Below are 14,985 nucleotides of genomic sequence, written 5' to 3'. Positions count from 1 at the left end.
ACACACACACACACACTCTCTCTCTAAAATAAAGAAATAAAATATTTGTAAATATACAAACAAATAAATAAATGGATATGAGCTTCTGTTGGACATGAACATCTAATTCCAAGCTCCCTCTCTTCTTCACCTCTCCTTTTCTCTTCCTTTTTGTCACTTTCTATTTTTATTCCTTCTAAAATAGCTATCTCTTTTTAAACGTATTTTATTTATTTATTCATGAAAGGCACACAGAGAGAGAGAGAGAGAGAGAGAGGCAGAGACATAAGCAGAGGGAGAAGTAGGCTCCCTTCAGGAAGCCAGATGCAGGACTTGATCCCAGGACTCCAGGACCACGACCTGAGCCAAAGGCAGATCCTCAACCAATGAGTCACCCAGGTACCCCTAGAATAGCCTTCTAAAACTCATCCTGTCACTTTAGAATCAAGAAAACCCCAAGTTTACTTTTTAAAAATGTATTAAATATATGAAAAATCTAAATAGAAACAATTACTAAAGTATAAAATTATGATTTGTTTTATGACATCTTCCCTAGTTTCCAAAAGTTGGCAAATTTGCCTAATAAAATTTAAATATACCTGTGTGTATAAATTGCTTGTTTTGTGAAAAACATCCAGGCAGGGGTGGAGAAGGGAATTGGCTCCAAATAGGGCTGCTGCTATGGAGTGAATGTTTGTGACCTCCCCAGGATTCATATGTTGAAGCCCAATCCCTTACATGATGGTATTTGGAGGTGGGGCCTTTGGGAGGTAATTAGGTCATGAGGATGGAGTTCCCAGGAGTGGGATTTGTGCCCTTATAAGAACAGTCCCCAAAGAACTTGCTTCCTCTCTCCCTGTTCTCTGCCATATACATGGAGAAAATGGCCATCTGTGAACAAGCAAGCCAGTCTCACGAGGCACTAGATCTACTGGCACCTTGATCTTGGACTCCCCAGTCTCCAGAACTGTGAGAAATGTTTGTTGTTTAAGCCCCCTGCAGTCTATGGTATGTTTGTTAGAGTAGCTCCAACTAGACGGCACCAGAGTCCCCCAGAGTTCACAGCATGGGGACAAAGTTGCTGCCAATATCAAAACTTTGGCTACATAAACGGTCCCTAAACATCTATTATTTGGCTGCAGGACCTGAAGTGGGAAAAAGCAGTAGAGGAGAGCAAAATGTGAGTTAATACTAACAACTGCCCCTATTGGCCATTGCTCTGCACCAGGCTGAGTGCTTTACACACATTCAGCTAATCCACACAACAATCAATCCCATGGGCTATTATTATCTCTAAAATACATATAGGAAAATTGAGACTCAGAGAAGCTAAATAACCTGCCCAAGGCCTCACAGCTAGTAAACTCATCTCCATATATGTAATCAGACCTCTCATTCAGTGAAGAACCCCAGAAAATCACTTGTACAGCCTAAATCCCAGAGAATGGGGGAGGGGGGCCTTGAAGTTCCATTATAGAACCCATTAGTTTTATGGCATAGAATTAAAACTAGATTTATCACCAATGAAGTAGTTGTTTTCTTCACATTTGCCTGTTTTGGTTCATATTACTGTCTCTTCCCGTAGAGAATAAAAATGTACTTTAGAGCTTTCACTCATAACAAAGGGAAATATGTCATATTACTACTTATTTTAAACCAACCCCTGGAGTGCTGTGATTTGTCCATCTTTGATCAAAGGTTCTTCCCAAGCAGGCTGATTTTATGAATTTTCCTGAGCTGTGTTAAATGGCATCCCATTAGCATCAACATGAATGAGGAGCGAGGGGGTAGGCTCCGCACAAAAGCATGACCTCTTATTAGTTGCTATTCTGATACTTTATTTGTCAGCGCTGATTCAATGGCAGGGAGAGAAGGCTCATAGGAGATTATGTAGAAAGACTATGCTACACTTTATAGCCTTTCTCAAGCCATCAGGGTAAAGAATTGACTGCTACTTACATCCATAATTATATGTGGCATTTTGGCTCTGTAATTAAATTCAAAATAAATCACATGCAGCAATTTGTTAAATTTAAATAATGTTACCAAAAAATAAAAAGATCAGTGAATGAGATGAGCTTCTGAACTTAGGGATATGAGTTGAGGAAAGACTCATTCCCTCAAACTAGCAGGGATTGTATCTGCAAAAATAAACTCAGTAACACTTAATTCTGCTGAATCTGGCATGTGATGAGGTCATTAGAATCTGTGCCATTGGACTGGATTATACAGGAAACAACTGCAATAAACCCTTACAAACAGGAAATTCAAAACTTTAAGTTCAGAATAAATAACGTTCATAGCCTGGTTTCAATTTGTTATCCAAATGATTTAAGTTCCCTAAGAAGTATATAATATTGATTAAAATCTAGTAGGATTTTCCCAGGCCTTCAGAAGGGCTGAAATGCAAAGATGAGATCTATTCGAATCAGTAATGAGAACTGGGACAAATCAAAATAAGTATGTGTAATGACAACAATAACACTGCATGCTTACTGAATATTTTTTTATTAAAAAGCACTTTTACGGATGCCTGGGTGGCTCAGTCAGTTAAGCATCTACCTTTGGTTCAAGTCATGATCCCAGGATCCTGGGATCGAGCCCCACATGGGGCTCCATGCTCAGTGGGGAGCCTTCTTCTCCCACTCCCTCTCTCTCTGCCTGCGGCTCTGACTACTTGTTCTCTCTCTCTCTCAAATAAATGAACAAAGTCTTAAAAAAAAAAGTTTCATATAGGTAGAGACAACCCAAGAGAGTCCAGAAAAAGACTTGATTTGTGACCACTTTAAGCTGTTCTCTGTCAGTTGGAGGAAACAGACAGTGCAGGATGGAGAGAATGGGGTACTCCAAGGCCAGACTTGCCCAATGGATATGATGGAGATTAGGACAGGGGTTCATAAGGGGACTTTTGCCAGTGCTTTCACAGAAAGAATTTCAACGTCCATAACCTGGACATTAGGTGTGGGTGATATAGCAGAATTACTTCCTTCCCTGTGTGGTAGAATGTAGTGTGCTAGTGTGGCTGGAAGTTTAAAGGTCTCCACTTTTTCAGTTGGGTTAGCCCAGTCAACACTTACAAGGAGGGGATTATACAAGGCACAGATCGTTAGAGACCATCTTAAAGGCTGCCTACCACAATATCCAACCTCACTAATAATCAATGAAACACAAATTAAAATTTAAAAGTACTGGGGTACCTGGGTGGCTCAGTGGTTCAGTATCTGACTTCAACCCAGTTCATGATCTCAGGATCATGTGATTGAGCTCCCACTTAAGATTCTCTCTCTCCCTCTGTTCCCACCTACCAATATGTGTTCTCTCTCTCTTTCAAAATTAAATTAAATTAAGTTTAAAGTACCATTTTAATTACTTATAGGAGTTTTAAAATGATAATATCAAGAAATTGCCAAGGAATGATAAAACATGCTTTGTTGGGAGCAAACTGATACAGTGTTTTAGAAAGCAATCTATAAATATGCACCAAGAGCCATTAAAATATTCAAATCCTTTTAACCTATTAATCCCATTTTTAAGGAACTAGCCTAAGGAAATAATTATTAAAAAACCAAAACCAACAAAAAAAAGTTTATAGGCATGGATATGATGATTACAATATTATTTATAATAGTAGAAAATTGAGGGGAATGGTAAAATAATATCCAGAAAGGAATGGTTAAATAAATAGAGGTTCATCTACTTTATAGAATATTACATTCATCATTTTAAGATCATGGAATAACATTGTGAAGTGCTTATGATTTAATGTAAAGTGGAAAAATAAAGATATAAAATTCTTTGTAAATTATTTACTAATAAGTAAAAATATTAATAAGAATAAAAGACTTAAAAGATTACTCCCAAATGCTATCAATAATTGAGTCTGAGTGATGAAATTATAGATAATTTCTATCTTGATTCACTCGTATATATATATACATATATAGATAGATAATTTCTATCTTGATTCATTCACATATATGTATATAAGACATGATATATATTCTATATATAACATTTCTATCTTGATTCATTCATATATATATATATATATATATATACACATATGTATATATATATATATATAGTTGTTTTTATAGGAAACCAAACCCCTCAGAAAAGTTGCAGGCTTTGTTTGGCTGAATTATATTTTCTGTGAATTTAAGTATCCCTTAAACCTGTTTCACCCAATTGCTTACCTTAAAGATATCACCATACATCTATATGTAGTTATATGGTACTATTATAACTTTCAAAGCATATTACCACTACTCTTCACTTTTATTGTTACTACATTCTTTTCTTTTTTCTTCCCATTGCAGAGATTAGAAATTGAGTTTGAAGAGTTGCTGGTAAGTTTGGAGAAGCAAATGGAATTCTCACATGTTGCTGGTGGGAATCCAAGGTGGTATAGCTGATTTGGAAAACAGCTTGGCAGTTTCTGATAGACATAAACCTATAATATGACCCAGCATGCAATCCCATGCCTAGAGATATGCTTAAGAGAAATGAACAGTAATGACTGATCACATACACACAAATCAGTATTTACATGCTTCCGGGAGCTTTATTCCTAACTGCACAGACGTACAGGCAAAAAAACCTGGAAACAACCCATATGTTCTTCAACTGGTGAATGAATGAATAAACAAACTGTGGTACATTCACACAATGGAATACTCCTCAGCAACAAAAAGGAATGAACTACTGATACATGTAACAAAATCGATAAATCTCAAACATATTATGAAAAATAAAGTAAAAGAGGCCACACTCAGAAGACTATATATTGTGTGATCCCATTTACATGAAGTTCTTGGAGAGGTAAAATTATAGGGCCATTAAACAGATCTGTGGTTGCCAGGGGCTTGGGGTGAACGGGGTTGACTGCAAAAGAGTAGCAGGAGGGAATTTCGGGGGATGACAAGACTGTCATGGTTTCCACAAGAATGACCCTGAAAGATAACCATGTTAGTAGGTGTAGAGTGCCTTGAAGGACTAGATTTGGAAGTCATTTCAGTGGTTTCTCCTCCTCCTAGCACTCCTGAAGACAATGGGCCCCAGCTGCTGCAGTATTGGGGCATTTCTGCTGCGAAAGAAAGGAAAGGAAAATTAATTTATTGAATTTCCACTATAGGGCCTAAGGGAGTTGAGAATCAGAGGTTTTACACATATTTTATCATCACAACAGCTTATAATTCCCATTTTACACATAAGGAAACTGAGGCTCAAAGTGATTAATCCACCCACTGAGAATGAACTCCGGCCCCCCCATGCTTAACTGGATTTCACGTTATTTGAGTACAATTGACTCTTACACTTGTTATTACCCTTTCTTTCCCATTGTAGAGTCACAAGAATTTTCTATACTTAGAAAATGGAACCATGTCTATTTCCAGAGGAAGGAGGGAACATCTTTTTCTAATTTGCACAAAAGTGCTATATGGACAAATAGTGGACCCCAAGTCTTTCACTGGCCCTGACTGCCTGGGCTGCTGCTGGTGAGTGATCACAGTGCTATCTCCCCAAACCACCCCTATCCACTGTAACCCACTTCCGGCCAGCTTTGTAGATGCGAGTTTGGGGTAGTATATCTGGGAGAGGGAGAAATTGTCTGGAGCCTGGGGAGGCAAGATGGGTAGGCCATGAGGGCAGAAGCAAAGGATAAAAAAACCTAAAGAAGTAGAAGGGTGAAGGCAATGAAATATAACAGTGAGTCATCAGGAAACTCCCTAATTGCTTTGTCTTAGGCAATCATTGTGTAAGCTTTCAGAGTTTGCTTACCCTAGAGAAGCTAGGTCTCTGGTTAAGAGTCTGGTGAATTAACATCCAAACCAGAGTCTTAAAAGCTCATCCCCTATAGACTGATATTTTATCCCAGTTTTTAATTTCAGGAGAAAAGTAGGAGCTAAAATTGATGATAAGGGTTGTGGCCGTGTGTTTTGTCTGCCATGTATATGTCTAAGTGGCCTTTCAATACAATCATCCAGGCAACTCCCTTGGGGTTCGACCAGTCTAGTGGCTACTACTGTAGACTAATTTCCTTGCCCCTAATGGGGTACAGCTGATCCTGAAAGAAATGACAACAGCTATGTTGAATTGAAGTTCTGTCCCAAAGCCTACAGAAAACAATGTCTGTTGTAGTCATTAACGCCATTCACCAAATATTTCCACACTTCTGGGAACATGTTAGGAACGTCCATCCTGGCCCCTTCACAGTTCAGTGAGGCCAAGTGTCTAGTTCTCGTCTGTGAATTGTGAGCAGAAATGAAATGTGGCACTTTGAGACCTGGTGCTTAATTGTCCTCCAGAGTAGAGATGGGCTCTGCTAGAGAGGACGCCTCCTCTGACAGCCTGGAGTTCCCAGTGGCCACAAGTGAGTGGAACACTCTGCTGAATCACAATGGACATGGTTTAGCTACTGAGGTTTTTGTTGTTGTTACTACTGCATAATCTATTCTGATTGATACAATACCTTTTTGGTTTTATATGATGTTTGCTGGTTTTTATGTTTTGCAGGCTAAGAATAGTAATCTAGAGCCTAGATTTCTAGTTAAACAAGAAATGTTCTCACTGAGCTATATAGTAATATGATATAAAATTGTTCAAAATGAAATATAGTGCTGTGTTTGAGACTGTCTAAAAATAAATGGTCTAGAATTACCTTAAAAGTCCATCAAAGTAGGAAGCTAGTCAAACTGATTGTTTATCACAAAACCATCAGGCTCACTAAATGTTTTCATGTCTCTAACGCAATGTTCCTTTAAGAAAATCTCCGTGAGTTTACAAATAAACCTTTAAGGGATGCCTGGGTGGCTCAGCGGTTGACCATCTGCCTTGGGCTCAGGTCATGATCCTGGAGACCTGGGATCGAGTCCCATGTCGGGCTCCCTGCATGGAGCCTGCTTCTCCTTCTGCCTGCATCTGTGCCTCTCTCTGTGTGTGTGTGTCTCTCATGAATAAATAAATAAAGTCTTAAAAAAAAAAACAAATAAACCTTTAATGTTGACTGAAACAAGTTTTAAACTTTATGAATTTTCATACTAACCATTACTTTATCACTTAAGTTATCATCTGTCTGAAGTGTTAGAAACATTTAAAAAAAACTAAAAAACAAAGGTTCTTAAATGTTGGGATGCCCAGGTGGCTCAGTTGTTGGGTGTCTGCCTTCAGCTCAGGGCGTGATCCCAGAGTCCCAGGATGGAGTCCCACACCGGGCTCCCTGCGAGGTGCCTGCTTCTCCCTCTGTGTCTCGGCCTCTCTCTCTCTCTCTCTCTCTGTGTCTCTCATGAATAAATAAAGTCTTTTTTAAAAAGGTCCTTAAATGTTCACAAAAGAAAAATGATAAAACCATTATAACTGTACGATTTTATTACCATCTTTCAAAAATATCATTAATTTTTAGTATATTATGTGCTCTATAGGCATGTAGGAAAATATATTCACAATGAAACTCTTTTTTCTTTAACTTTCAACCTTGACAGCATGCACAATACTACTTTGAAGCTGTTCATTATCCTTAAATAATACATGGTTGTTTTTTTACCTTATATGTCCCTAAGTTGAGAAGGGCAGGTATGTTCCTCTCAGACAATGAGAATATATTTTCATCAAATAATAAGGCCCCAAAGAAGAGGTCCTTAAATGTTTACATCTGAGACTCCAAGAGCTATCTGGATCCTACTTTTCTCAGACTTGCTGTATGTCATTAATTCTAGCATATATTCTTAAAAATGTTTACATGTTACATTTTACTGATAACTATTATCCTCTAAATTCTGTAGATATCACTCTATTGTCATCTGATACCTCAATATTTTATATCTGGGAATAACATGATTTTTATTTCTTCAAAGACAACTTACTTCTATCTAAATGCTTCTGGATTTTTTTTTGTTTATGTTTTATATTTAGCAAATATTTTATATTTAGCAGAATACCTCAAAATATAGTGGCTTAGAGATGCAATGATTTATTATTTGCCCTGCTTCTGTGGGTGAGCTAGGCAGTTCTACATGGCATGCTTGCAAACTGCATTCAGTTGGATAATCAGCTGGGCTGAAAGCTATGCCCTGACCTCACTCACATGTCTGGCAGTTGTTCCTGGCTATGAGCTGTGGAATCTCAGTTTCTGTCCATGAAGCCTCTCATCCTCCATTAGGTTAGACTGGATTCTTTTTGTGACGTGTCCACTTTCATCACATTCTATTGGTCGTACAAGACACACCCAGATTGAATGGGTGGGAAATAGACTACAATTCTTGATGGGAGATCTTTCCAAGAACCTCTGGCTGTATTTACTCCCATCCGTCCTCTGGCCGTAATTACTTCTATTTCTCCAACATGCATAAGAACTTAATTCCCTCCCAAGACCTCTAAAAGTTTGATACTACTAAAGCATCATATCCAATATTTCATTGTCTGCATCTGGTTTGGATATGAATAAAGCTCTTCTCATGTGCCAGCCTATGCTCTAAAGATCAGTGAATTAAAACAGGCGTCCAAGAACTTTTTTCTGTGAAGATCCTCATAGTAAATCTTTTTGGCTTTTTGTGGGCTTTTTAGTTTCTGATTGAGGGGGGTGTTGTTTTTTAAAGATTTTATTCTCAAGTAATCTCTACACCCAGTGTGGGGCTCAAACTCACAACCCCAAGATCAAGGGTCGCAGGTTCCACTGACTAAGCCAGCCAGGCACCCCTCTGTTGTAACTATTCATTTCTACAATTATAGTGTGAAAGCAGCCATAGATAACATGTAAATAAATTAATGTGGCCATATTCAAATAAATCAGGTATTGATAGAAATAGGCAAAGGATTGGTTTTAGCCTGTGGGCCATCATTTGTGCTCCCCAATTTAGAGTATGAGAGGCCCCACAGAGGAAAATTGAGGTGCACTAGCCAACAGTTTGAACCAACTGTCTAACATAAGAGTGAGATGATTCGTGACCTTTAGCCCAGACAACTTTCTTACTAATTTAGACCATGAGAAACCAGCAGAGGAATCTCCCAATCAACCTACAAAATCATGAGAAATAATTAATTGCTATGTTTTAATCCACTTAGTTTTGGACACTTCATTATACAGCAGTAGTTAACTAAAAGAGAAATTGGTACCTGAAGTGGAATACCTTTGTAACAAAACCATGTGGCATTTGTTTAAAAAGTAAATATATGCACATTTTTCTGGGGCAAAGAACAATAACTTTAATTAAATCCTTATAGAGGGGACGCCTGGGTGGCTCAGCGGTTAAGCGCCTGCCTTTGGCCCAGGGCGTGATCCTGGAGTCCTGGGATTGAGTCCCGCATCGGGCTCCCCGCATGGAGCCTGCTTCTCCCTCTACCTCTGTCTCTACCTCTCTCTCTTTGTCTTTCGTGAATAAATAAATAAATAAAATCTCAAAAAAATCCTTATAGGGATATAAGACCTATAAAAAGGATTAAGAACCTCTGATCTTGACATATCTCAATGAAAAATTATAATATCAGCATGTGTGGTAGATTAAATTTGGCTACAATTTTCTTTTTTCTTCTTCTTCTTCTTTTTTTTTTTTTTTTTGGTTCTAATTTTAAATTTTCATTGCTACCCTGAAACTCATCCATGGAGAACTTCAAGTTGAGAATTAGTGCACATATTAGTGCATTTTCTTTTTTTTTTAAAGATTTTATTTATTTATTCATGACAGACACGGAGAGAGAGAGAGAGAGAGAGAGAGAGAGAGGCAAAGACACAGGCAGAGGGAGAAGCAGGCTCCATGCAGGGAGCCGGACACAGGACTCGATCCCCAGTCTCCAGGATCACACCCCAGGCTGAAGGCAGTGCTAAACCGCTGGGCCACTAGGGCTGCCCATATTAGTGCATTTTCATTAACTTTCAGTTAATCCTTTCAACATGCAGACACAGTTCTTTACTTAGCTTATTAAAATCATTTTTCATTGCTATATTTTTTATTATTGCTTATGTTTCAAGTGTTCATGATTTACTTTTACAATACCAACCATACAAATGTAGGTTCTTTATTCTGTCTTACATTATCACTAGCTTCTTGCTTGTGACTTGTCATTTTCATCTCTTTATTCTTTCCTTTGTAATTTTAGCAAGCTTCTCATGTATTTCCTCCATATTACTAGTTTGGTTTCTTTTGGTGTCAGTTCAATTTTTTATAGATTATCACTTAAATGTAATGTGTGGATTGAGTTTGGTTTCTGATTAAATAAACCAAGTGCTTGAAGAAATAATTGTTGAGACAGTTGAGGAAATCTGAATACCATCCAGGCATTAGATGTACTAAGTAAATATTATAAGTCTTATTCAGTGTGATGATGGAATTGTGGTTACGTTAAAAAAAAAAAAAAAGAAAAAAGAATGACTTCAGGTGACGGAGATACTGAAGTATTTACAGGTAAAACTATATTATCTTGGGGATTTGATTTAAAATATATTAGTCCAAAAAAAGAGAAAGTTTTTTTTTTTTTTTTTTTTTTTTTTTTTAGAGAGAGAGAGTATGCATGCACAGACAGACACACATGAGGGGGTAAGAAGGGGAGGGGCAGAGAGAAAATCACAAGCAGGTTCCAGGGGGGTGGATCCCAACACAGAACTCAGTCTCACAACCCTGAGATCATGACCAGAGCTGAAATCAAGAGTAGATTGCTTAACCAACTGAGTCACCCAGGCACCCCTGGAAAGACAGATTTTTTAAATGATTCATAAAATTCAACTAATATTTGAAAAAGCAGGAAAGACTATCCACTGGCAAAAGGACAGTCTCTTCAATAAATGGTGCTGGGAAAATTGGACAGCCACATGCAGAAGAATGAATCTAGACCACTCTCTTGCACCATTAACTCAAAATGGATGAAAGATCTAAATGTGAGACAAGAATCCATCAAAATCCTAGAGGATAACACAGGCAACACCCTTTTTGAACTTGGCCACAGCAACTTGTTGCAAGATACATCTATGAAGGCAAGAGAAACAAAAGCAAAAATGAATTATTGGGACTTCATCAAGATAAAAAGTTTCTGCACAGCAAAAGAAACGGTCAACAAAACTAAAAGACAACCTACACAATGGGAGAAGATATTTGCAAATGACCTATCAGATAAAAGGCTAGTATCCAAGATCTATAAAGAACTTATTAAACTCAACAGCAAAGAAACAAACAATCCAATCATGAAATGGGAAAAAGACATGAACAGGGGCAGCCCCAGTGGCCAGTTTAGTGCCGCCTGTGGCTCAGGGTGTGATCCTGGAGACCCAGGATCAAGTCCCATGTCAGGCTCCCTGCGTGGAGCCTGCTTCTCCCTCTGCCTCTCTCTCTCTCTGAATAAATAAATAAAATCTTAAAAAAAAAAAAAAAAAACCATGAACAGAAATCTCACAGAGGAAGACATAGACATGGCCAACAAGCACATGAGAAAATGCTCCACATCACTGGCCATCAGGGAAATACAAATCAAAACCATAGTGAGATACCACTTCATACCAGTGAGAATGGGGAAAATTAACAAGACAGGAAACAACCAATGTTGGAGAGGATGCGGAGAAAAGGGAACCCTCTTGCACTGTTGGTGGGAATGTGAACTGGTGCAGTCACTCTGGAAAACTGTGTGGAGGTTCCTCAAAGAGTTAAAAATAGATCTGCCCTATGACCCTGCAATTGCACTGCTGGGGATTTACCCCAAAGATACAGATGCAGTGAAATGCCGGGACACCTGCACCCCAATGTTTATAGCAGCAATGTCCACAATAGCCAAACTGTGGAAGGAGCCTCAGCATCCATTGAAAGATGAATGGATAAAGAAGATGTGGTTTATGTATACAATGGAATATTACTCAGCCATTAGAAACGACAAATACCCACCATTTGCTTCAACCAGGGTGGAACTGGAGGGTATTATGCTGAGTGAAATGAGTCAGTCGGAGAAGGACAAACATTATCTGGTCTCCTTCATTTGGGGAATATAAAAAATAGTGAAAGGGAATAAAGGGGAAAGGAGAAAAAATGAGTGGGAAATATCAGTGAGGGTGACAGAACATGAGAGACACCTAACTCTGGGAAACGAACAAGGTGTGGTGGAAAGGGAGGTGGGGGGGGTTGGGGTGCCTGGGTGATGGGCACTGAGGGGGGCACTGGACAGGATAAGCACTGGGTGTTATACTGTATGTTGGCAAAACAAACTCCAATAAAAACATATACAAAAATTAATAAAATAAAATAAAATAAAATAAAATAAAATAAAATAAAATAAAATAAAACCCTTTATCCCAGAAAAAATAAAATAAAATAAAATGATTCATAAAATATTGGTAACTAAGTTGAATGATGATTAAATGGTGATTATTAAAAAAAAATAAAAATAAATAAAAATAAATAAATAAATGGTGATTATTACATTGATTTCTCCACTTTGCATCTATTTTCAACAACCCATAATATAAAGCATCAAAATTGTAAAAATAAATCTGAATTTTACTGCTTTTAATACAGATTTAATATACGTATTAAATAATGTAATATGTGTATTAAAATAATCTATTAAATATGTATTTTAATTATTGCATTAAATATGTAATGTATTAAATACATTAAAATAATGTATCAAATAATGTAATAATAATACGTATTAAATTAAATATAATGTATGTCATTTCATTGTTTAATTATGTTTCTCCTTAAACTAACCCACTTCCTTTATATATTTCTGCCTGCCTCTCAATCAGCTTTCTTTCCACCCCAGTCTGGTATTTTATATCATCTTCTATGTCTTATTTCATAGAATAAGATTTTTTCTGAGAACACTAAGCAGATGTCCTGTTTTTGCAGAAAACCTATTTTACACATTTCTTCTTACCCATCTTAAAATTATTTTCTCCATTTTTCATTTTTTAGAATCTTTTTATATCCCCTTGTGTTCACTTTATTTCTACTTATTGTCCTTAAGAAGAAAAGGTCCTCTTAGGCCTGGTTTTCCCCCATAAACAGGAAATGTATATTCTACTTGGTTCCCTTATTGTCCCCAAGTTGTTGTTTTAATTTTCAATTGAAGTCTGGTTAATATAAATTTTGGTAAATCAGAACCCTAGGGCCCATGAGAAAAATATTGAAACGCTAAAAAATCCAAGCAGAAGAACTTCCTCTCTATAGTCTCTCTCCACTGTGTCTGCTGAAGCTGCTATATTGGAGGCTAAACTTCTGTATCCAGACTGCTAATATTCTATTTCCACTTGGCCAGATATTCATGTTAAGTACAAGTATTTCGCAGAGTCTCCTATCAATGACTGCCAACTTCGTGGGACTCGAGTTCTTGCCACATGACTAGCTCTGGTCTTGGTTACCTATTGCCACTCCATTTGATAACTGCTGATTTACACCGATGAAAAGGAGCTAAGTACTTCTGTGTGGTTTTTTAATGTATCAGCAGGCTATGCTGAACTACATTTCCCAGAATTCTCTTTCCTGTATGTTTCTAGTTAGGGTGGAGCCACAGGAGACATTCTTGTATGAGACTTAAAGGGAAAAATGAGCACAGCCTTTTTATTTATTTATTTATTTTTTAAGAGTTCCCATACATTGCCACTCACTGGCAAGCTCACCTTGTTGGTCTGCAACAGCTCCATCTTCTCCTAGATTCTCCTTCAGCTTTTCCAACTCCTAAACCAGGTACCAGTTTTCCTGTGGGACACTCGTGCCACCAAGACGAGAAGCAGTGAGAACTGACACAGTTTTCAATTCATCCTTGTGGGTTTCAGGTCATGCTTATGGGGTCCAGTTTGTCTTTTCTCTCTTGCATTTTAAAATCAATCTTCCCTTCCCCCTGCCTACCCTGTGAACTCTAGCTCTAATTTCAGGTAAAATCAACAAACAGCCTGAGACCTTCTAGACCAGCTTCTACAATTGAGGTCAAATTCCTATTAAAAAAAAAAAAAAGCACTGTGTGTGTGTGTGTGTGTGTGTGTGTGTGTGTGTGTGTGTGAAATATATCTCAGTATAGCTATCTATATCAATCTACCTTATTCCATCTGTATTCTTACCTGTCATCTAGACTTCCTAGGGATTCTGCTTTTTTCATTGAATCTTGACCAATAAAACTCTCCACCTGATCCATGACCTACTTTAAAAGTTCCTGTTATTTCACTTCAAAGTTTGGAAATCCTGGTTGGTTTCTCTCAAAGTCTCTTCAGTTTAACTTTGTGGGGGCACCTGGGTGGCTCAGTGGTTGAGCATCTGCCTTTGGCGCAGGTCGTGATCCTGGGATACTGGGATCGAATCCCACATCAGGCTCCCTGGAGGGAGCCTGCTTCTCCCTCTGCCTATGTCTCTGCCTCTTTCTTTGTGTGTTTCTCATGAATGAATGAATGAATAAATAAATAAATAAATAAATAAATAATCTTTTTTAAAAATTTAACCTTGTGGTTATTTTGTTGTTTCTTTGATGAGGGCTTGCACTTCAACAGCCAGTGACTTCCTTTAGTCCAGTTGGATGTGCACTTTATTTAACAGAAACACCTTTACTTTGGGGGCACATGATGTTATCTTTGCCTAGTAAATTGGAAGCAATGATTGATCCCTGAGAGATTTAGGCACAGGGGCTTACATAATCATTTTCTATAGCTGCTTCCTGGGAGAAAACACATCAGCCCAAATCTAATTCCATGTTTTGTGTCCATACAAACGTCCCTCTACTAACACTAGCTCTTGGTTTGAAGATTGCTGGGAATTTAAAAAAAATAGCTCACTGATCCCTCTTCCAGCCATGACTAACTGGCGCCAAGTGTGCCTTCTCACCATCTGCAAGTAGACAACTAGGAAAAACACGTGAAACAAATTTTCAGACATTGGACCACAACTAGTTCAGAACTGTGATTCTGAAAAAAAAAAAAAAAAAGAAATAAATGAGAGCTCTATGATCACCCCAGCTTTCTATTTGCAAGGATGATTTAGACAAAGACACAGAGAAGGGATCTCAAGCAGCATATAGTGTTTTTGCTAGGCTGAGACAGAGATC

At 37.8% G+C, this 14,985-nt stretch overlaps 1 long non-coding RNA gene across 1 annotated transcript in view; it reads right to left on the bottom strand.

The window, feature by feature from the left end:
- Positions 1–4,517: 4,517 nt before the first annotated feature.
- LOC140639841 (uncharacterized) overlaps positions 4,518–14,985 on the bottom strand; it is a 29,870-nt gene continuing 19,402 nt past the window's right edge. The window contains exon 2 of the long non-coding RNA XR_012036490.1: positions 4,518–5,065. This is a non-coding gene — a long non-coding RNA (uncharacterized lncRNA). The remainder of the gene's footprint in view (positions 5,066–14,985) is intronic.

The sequence above is a fragment of the Canis lupus genome, chromosome 9, assembly GCF_048164855.1.
Source record: "Canis lupus baileyi chromosome 9, mCanLup2.hap1, whole genome shotgun sequence".
Classification (NCBI taxonomy): Eukaryota; Metazoa; Chordata; class Mammalia; order Carnivora; family Canidae; genus Canis; species Canis lupus.
Note: the sequence above shows the minus strand (reverse complement) of the source record. Positions and strands in the feature narration are given on the sequence as shown.